Source organism: Mus caroli, chromosome 6, assembly GCF_900094665.2.
Source record: "Mus caroli chromosome 6, CAROLI_EIJ_v1.1, whole genome shotgun sequence".
Taxonomy (NCBI): Eukaryota; Metazoa; Chordata; class Mammalia; order Rodentia; family Muridae; genus Mus; species Mus caroli.
Genome location: NC_034575.1, coordinates 94,675,284 through 94,682,281, shown reverse-complemented (window position 1 = coordinate 94,682,281; position 6,998 = coordinate 94,675,284).

Genomic DNA, 6,998 nt, shown 5'->3' with positions numbered 1-6,998 from the left:
GGCGCTATGGGGGACTTTTGGGATAGCATTGGAAATGTAATTGAGGAAAATATGTAATAAAAATATTAAAAATCAAAAAAAAAATAAAGTCAGAAATGTAAATATCTTAATACATGTTACTTACATACATTTCATTAACATTTTTTATATCTATAAAGATACCTTATAAGTCACAATGGACACAGTCAATAAAGGCCATCACTGATACAAGAATATGAAGAGTCTATGCCAATAAGCAAAAAAGATGGGGTAAAGACAAGATGTGATGTCATAGCACATATTTGGGAAGCAGCAGGTAATGAAGGGGGCTAAGACAAACTGTTGGTTATGTTTTGAGATGAACCTTAATCAACAACAAGGGATTTTATAAGTTCTCTGTATACATTTTCCTCAACGTGACATGGAACATCCTTATGGAAGATATATCAATCATCCTTATGGAAGAGGTAGCAATCATCCTTTGGGTTTGCTCACAAAAACTTGCTATAGGACTGGTCAGCCACTTGGAAGCAAGTCTCGGAGATGGCAGTAGAACACTCTGTGGTCCAAGATGGCAGGGGAGGAGAGCAGGAGAAAAAGCACAGACATCACCAGCTACGTCAAAGATGAATTCCTAAGGGTTGGGCCATAAATATGCAGAAATTTTAGGAACACTTTAACCAACTTATTTTACTTCTGTTTTACTTGTTATGTTTGTACAAGTGTGAAATATGATAAAAATATGTGTCTAAGTCTAAAACTGTTCTTTTGGTAAGTACAGAATAAAAATTCTAGGTGATAAGAAAGCATTACATTATTGCTTAGGCAGCAGAGCTATTTCTTCCTTACTGGTAAAGGAGACTTGCTGTGCCACATATTGGACAGTGTCATAGGGATAATGAAGTAAAGGGCTACAGTTGGCCACCAGCTTTTACTGTTGTAGACATGAGGAACAAAGAGGGAAGTTGGGATGGAAGCTCAGACAAAGAAGGACACTGTATTCCTACCCATCCATCCCAAATGGAAGGACACAGTAATGATTAAAAAGTATGTATTAGGGCTGAAGGAATGGCTCAGCAGTTAAGAGTGTGTACAACTCTTGCAGGGAAACCCACTCTGCTCATAACTCAAAATTGCCTGTAATAGCACCTGCACTCACATGCATATAACCCCATACAGATACACACACACACACATGCATGCACACGTGCACACACACGCACATGCACACACACACACAAAACATGCATGCACACACACATATAGATAAATCTAAAAAACTTTAAAAGATAGCCAATATAATAATAAATTAATTCAATAAAATAAATTTGATAAGCACTTCTTTATGGCAAAGAATGCCATCATTAAACAATCGACTTAATCAATTTTGTAGGTGACCTTAGCATTTCATCTTAGTCTGCCTTTGTCACTCAATCAGAAATCCAGTTTAATGTCAGATTTGTACATCAAAGAGCCCAACCAAGTTCACTATATGTACGTTCCCAAAGGGAAAAGAAAAACGTAACCAAATACTAAGGTTGATATAGACACATTAACCAGAGAAACACTAAATTTGTCAGTTCTATAGAGCAAGTGGATCCTTTTCTCAGATAAATTATTCTTCGAGACTATCTTCGATGTCAAACATAAAATGGTGTCTTTACAATCTCGGCAGTGAGTTGCGGTACATGTTCTCTTTCAACTGACTTATCTACCAGGGTCTTTTTGTGCCTGCTGATTGAAAAGTCAGACTGCACATGTTCCTTTTTCCTGATCTGTTTGACAGCGCCCCAGACAAACATTGGAGGCAAGGATCCTGCTTGCAGTGTTACATCACTGCCTGTGAGATTCTGCTGCCACTCGGCAAGAGAGGACACAATTGCCGCTTTTGAGTGTGACTTCCATTTTGTGCAAAGCTATTTTCACTTTGGCACATGCACACAATACAAAAATGAAAAAAAAAATCCTAACGGGAATATGGAAATCTGCACACCCTCTCGCTGATTCTTCAGAGCTCCTTTTTGAGATATGTATGTGTTTTGAGATTCACTGTAGCAGAAAAACTGTATTTACCAAGTCATCTAGCAGATTCCTAGACAGACATAATACCCCCTAGCCTACGCCTTTCAGGTTGGCACTTCCCTTCCTTGAGAAATTGGATTTAAAGTACATTTTCTTTCCTCATTGATACTAATTTTTGAGTAGCCAGTAACCTTTGGAAAAGTCTTAGTGACCTTATCTAGTTGGGGTAGAGGCCAAACCTGTGGGTACCACTAGGAAGGCCACGTACCCCAGCCTGTCCTGCAACGAGATGCAGCCATGCAATGATGCTCAAGCTAGATAGTGTGGACAAAAGCAATGTATCTATTTGTTTCCACTCCTTACCCCTTACTTTTTTTGCTTGCTGTACAATTAATGCCAAAACCCTGGGAAGGCCTCAGGGGCTTCTGAGATGGATAAGCAGTAGAAAGAAAAGGCCTGGATCTTGCAGGACCCCACGGAGCAGAGCAATTGCTCAGTTCGAACCCATATTTGGGCTAAGGAAGATACATCTGTTTCTGCTGTGTTAAAGTGATGAAATGCTTGGAACATTTGTTTTTGCAGTGCCCCTAAACCAGATTGGCAATGGCAGTAGAAAGGAGAAGTCCCCAACTATGTACCTTAGGAACTCCAGCCCACGTTCATGTTTGAATGGGCCATATAGTCTAGGATATATACGCTAATTGGTTGTACATATAAATGTAAACTCATGCCCATCTTTGCTACAGGGAGAAATATGGTCCTATCAGAAACAAATAGGGTTTTCCTCCAAACCCCAAACAGAAGCATATCATATCGTGAGGGGAAATGATGTAATAAGAGATTACAGAGCGCTTGGGGGATGGGGGTGGGGGTGGCAAAACTAGGCCAGAGGGTACATCTTGCTCTTCCCACAGATATTAGAGAATCAATTGTGTTTTGCATTTGAAAAATACTACTCTGCCAGTATGGTTAGAGAAATGAATGAACCTGTTTACATAGAAACGGTGTGTGACAGTCTCTTCCCAGTGTATGCATGCATACCAACAGGAAAGGATTCATACAAACGCCTCAGCACAGGAAAACAGGCAGAGGACTGGGGAAACAATGTTCTCCTAAATTTCAGTTACTTTTTATCCATGCCATTTGCTTCCTTTAGAGCTGCAGATGATCTTGGGGTAAAGCTTACTTAAATATGGGATAGGAGCTATTTTTTTTCATCCCACTGAGAATGTCCAAAGCAAATAACCCTATGGAAAAAAGGGAGGCTAGTTTTTAGTGAGGCTTTTTTGTTTGTTTGTTTTGCTTTGCTTTTTTTTTTTTTTTTTTTTCATGAGTTGCTTATACCCAAGGCACTTTGGGAATCTAGCAGTTCCTTATCCGGTGTCACCCTTGGGGAGGACTCCCCATAGGATGCATTGGGATTCCCTCTCTGTACCTGCTTGGGAGTTGCTGTGGCTTCTTCACCAAACACATTTGTCCTGATAGCCTAGATTTCCAGCACTGATGTTCCGGTGTCTCAGAGTGTTTCCCAGCTCTCAACTGAATTGCATGTTGATGTTTTAAATCTGAGATACTTTTTTCTTTTCTTTTCTTTTTCTTTCTTTTTTTTTTTACAATATATATATATATATATATATATATATATATATATATATAAAACAGAAGGCCACAGTTACAGACATCGATGTGTAAACAATTAGCTTGGGATGTTTCTGGTCCTTCTCTGGGTCCCAGTCCTGTTTCTTTCTCCAATGACTCATGAGTGGAGTCTGGCAATCACACCTTTCCCAACCACATAAACATCAGAGCAGGTTCCAACTAGCCTTGTGTTCTCCATCCATGAGAAAAGGAGACAGACGGTCAGCCTTTTGTGCCTTCAGGTTCATACTCAAGTCCCTTTCCCAGAAACAATCTACAGGGGGTGAGGGGTGCAGGTGAAGAATGCCCTGAAGTGAGATGCTTTTACTTCTAAAAGGTGTCTCTTCCCACTTGAGAGGGATAATTGACTCCAGGTAGCTGTGTTTGAAGGCACAATGGTAGACTTTCAAAGTCAGGCTGTTAATTTGCTCATATTAACTTTTGAGTCACTTGACTGGACAGTTTAGGAAGCAACAATTCTCTTAAGACTCCTATAATTACATTTGGACAAGCTTGTGCATAGGAGAAGTCCACCAGCTTATTATAACCACGCTGCGTTTCACACACCATCTTCATTATCTTGTGCTAAAGAAGAACACACACTCTTCTCTGGGTAATTTTAGATTGGCCACTGACACACTCTGCAGTGTTTATAAAGAAAACAAAACTTGGATGTTGGCCCTTTTAATTATAACTGGCAGAATCGCTACACCCCAAATCACATAATCTCTTCATAATATATCTTTGAAGACATCTGCTTGCCAAGCAGAACAAGGAACTTGAGTTCTAAAAACAAACTTTGTACTAGATTGATTGGTCTGGCGAGCCCTGCTTCTGAAGTACTGACAGATCTTGAAAGATATATCCCTGAACTTTTAGAAATGTTTGAATAATCTGCTGTGGAGCACCATCCAACTGTCCTTGGTTTGGACATTAAGACTGGCGACTTGAGCTCCTGTTTTATTGCCAAGTCTGCTGGCCCAATGGTCAGCATCATCCATTTCACCAGGCCTCTGTGCTTTGTAGCTTCCAAATAAATGTCTGTCTCATGTATCATGTGGTGAACTCTAGCATACCAACTCACCTGGGAAATGACCACCACCTATGAGGCTATGTTCTAGGTGCTTTGTCTGGTATGTTGGAGACAACGGAGCACACAGACCATTTCGGCAAACAATGAAAGCTCATCTATGATGTCATCTTGTCTGTTCACTATTTACTACTTACTTCCCAGACTAGCGACATGATCAAATCCATCTCTGAAGGGCTATCTTGTCTGTCACTTAGTTTGAGGTCTTTAAACTTGCTGCATGACCTAAAAGATTAAACAGATCTCTGTTTGGTCATCTTTGCTTTGCAGATGCATTGAAACACTTCCTCTCTTGAGTAGAAGACTTACTCGTGAGCACTTGAGTTCCCCGCCCAAATGCAAGAGCCTGAATGTGGAGCCAAAATCAAATTGCCTACATTGTATGCAGTCATGTAACTCATAATGCCCCACCCTTCTTCCACAACTCTCGCCAAAGAGTCTGGTTTTCCTTCATCACACAGCATTTTCTGGAGGCCAGGGTGAACTGTTAAATACTAACAGGACTTTAAGACCACTGCTGGGAAAGTGAAAGCAATCCCACTGAGAAGGTCCAGCCAAAATGACTAAAAATCCCAGCATTTAGAATATCTGAGAGAAATAAATATTTAGTGTTCCGTTAGACAGCTCTTCTCAGGAGCTCTATCCCAAGTAACAGAGCTAGTTATTTAATGCAGGACACTGGCTATATATTCTAGATGAAGAGATTATTACCTTCAATATTAAAACTTCCATATGTAAGTAAGGAATCTAGAAATCATCCAGATGATGTATACATTTCTTAAATGTTGGAAGTATCCAAAAACCATTTCACGGATGTTGACATTTGCCGCTATTTTAACACTTAGTTTATTATTCTAGAGCTGTCCTCCTACCCCAGAGATTTTCTTTTTTTCTTTTTCTTAAAAGTGTAGAATAATCAGTTTCTCTTAGACTCTAAGACTTAGAGGAACAAACTCTTAGTCAGGGGGTTGTTTTAGGTCTTGTGGTTCAGCATTGCGTTTGGATGTGAGAGATTTTGCTTAGGTTCCCTCTCTTTGCAAACTGGGAAAGACAACGATTTTGACACCCATTATATGCTGTGTGGGATCTCACATGTATAACGCCATGTATGGACTTGAGAAACATGGGAACTAGCAAGACTTAGAATGAGGCCAAGTATAAAAATAAAACGTAAATGCTGAGAGAACCAGGAGTAATTTATTCTCATGGAGCCAGTTTCCTGCTTCCACTTTGTGCCTTTCTGGTAGAATTATCCAATGTGTTTCTTTTATTCTTTTTTGACAGGTCATACCAAGAAGTCTTTGGCTGTGGGATATAATGAGAAAAGACTAAGGATGATGCAGGAGAAAAACAATACCCTTGTGTGAAGATGCCCTTCTAGAACTTTCTGTTACCAGAAAGCAAGACTACAATGTTCTGGGATAAGTACTTTTGTGGTATGCCTTGGCTGCAACAGCAAGTGAGAAATTGGTGGGAGAGTTGTCTAGCTGGGTCTTGGAGAGGTCTGTAGCATGTACTAACTAACCTTGCTAATGTGTGCGATTTTATGCCTTGACAGATGCCCAGTTCCAAACCTCTGTTTTTCATGGACAGCATTCTATCATGGTTTTTATGGGTCAGGTTAAATCTTCCTCTTAGAGAAGGGATAAAAATATTCATGTATACTGTAAAATTATTTGTTTTGTGAATGTGGTTTTGTGAATCCAAAAAGTCCTTACCAGACTCAGAGAAACTAGAAAATCTGTGACTTTGGCTCAGCTCTCTCCGGTGTGAGAGAAGCAAGTGCGGCTACTCTGATTCTCATAGGAAATGGAAAGATGTAATTCCTGCAGTGAGTAATGGCACAAATAAAATTATGTTTATTATTTTATTCACAGCATTTAATTATGGAGGGAGATGGGTAGTCAGATAGCAAAAGAGCTATAAATGAAGAAAAGGCCCGTCTGTTCTTTCTAAATGGATGTCTTAAGACAACCGAGAAGAGCATTAATAGAATGCCCAGCCTAAGACAGACTCCAGGGGCGTAAGCATCCACTCGGGATTCGTCAAATTCCACACTGCTGGCCTGGTTCCCAAACCGTTTTCTCTGTGGTAAATTGACATTTGACAAGATTACCTTTGAATCTTGGTCTGAGTCGTTGCTATGCCTAAGATCCTCTCTCTCTCTCTCTCTCTCTCTCTCTCTCTCTCTCTCTCTCAAAAAGATAAGAGCTATCCATGAGAAACAGCTCCACAGTCAATCAGTTACTCACAGACAAATAGAAAACAA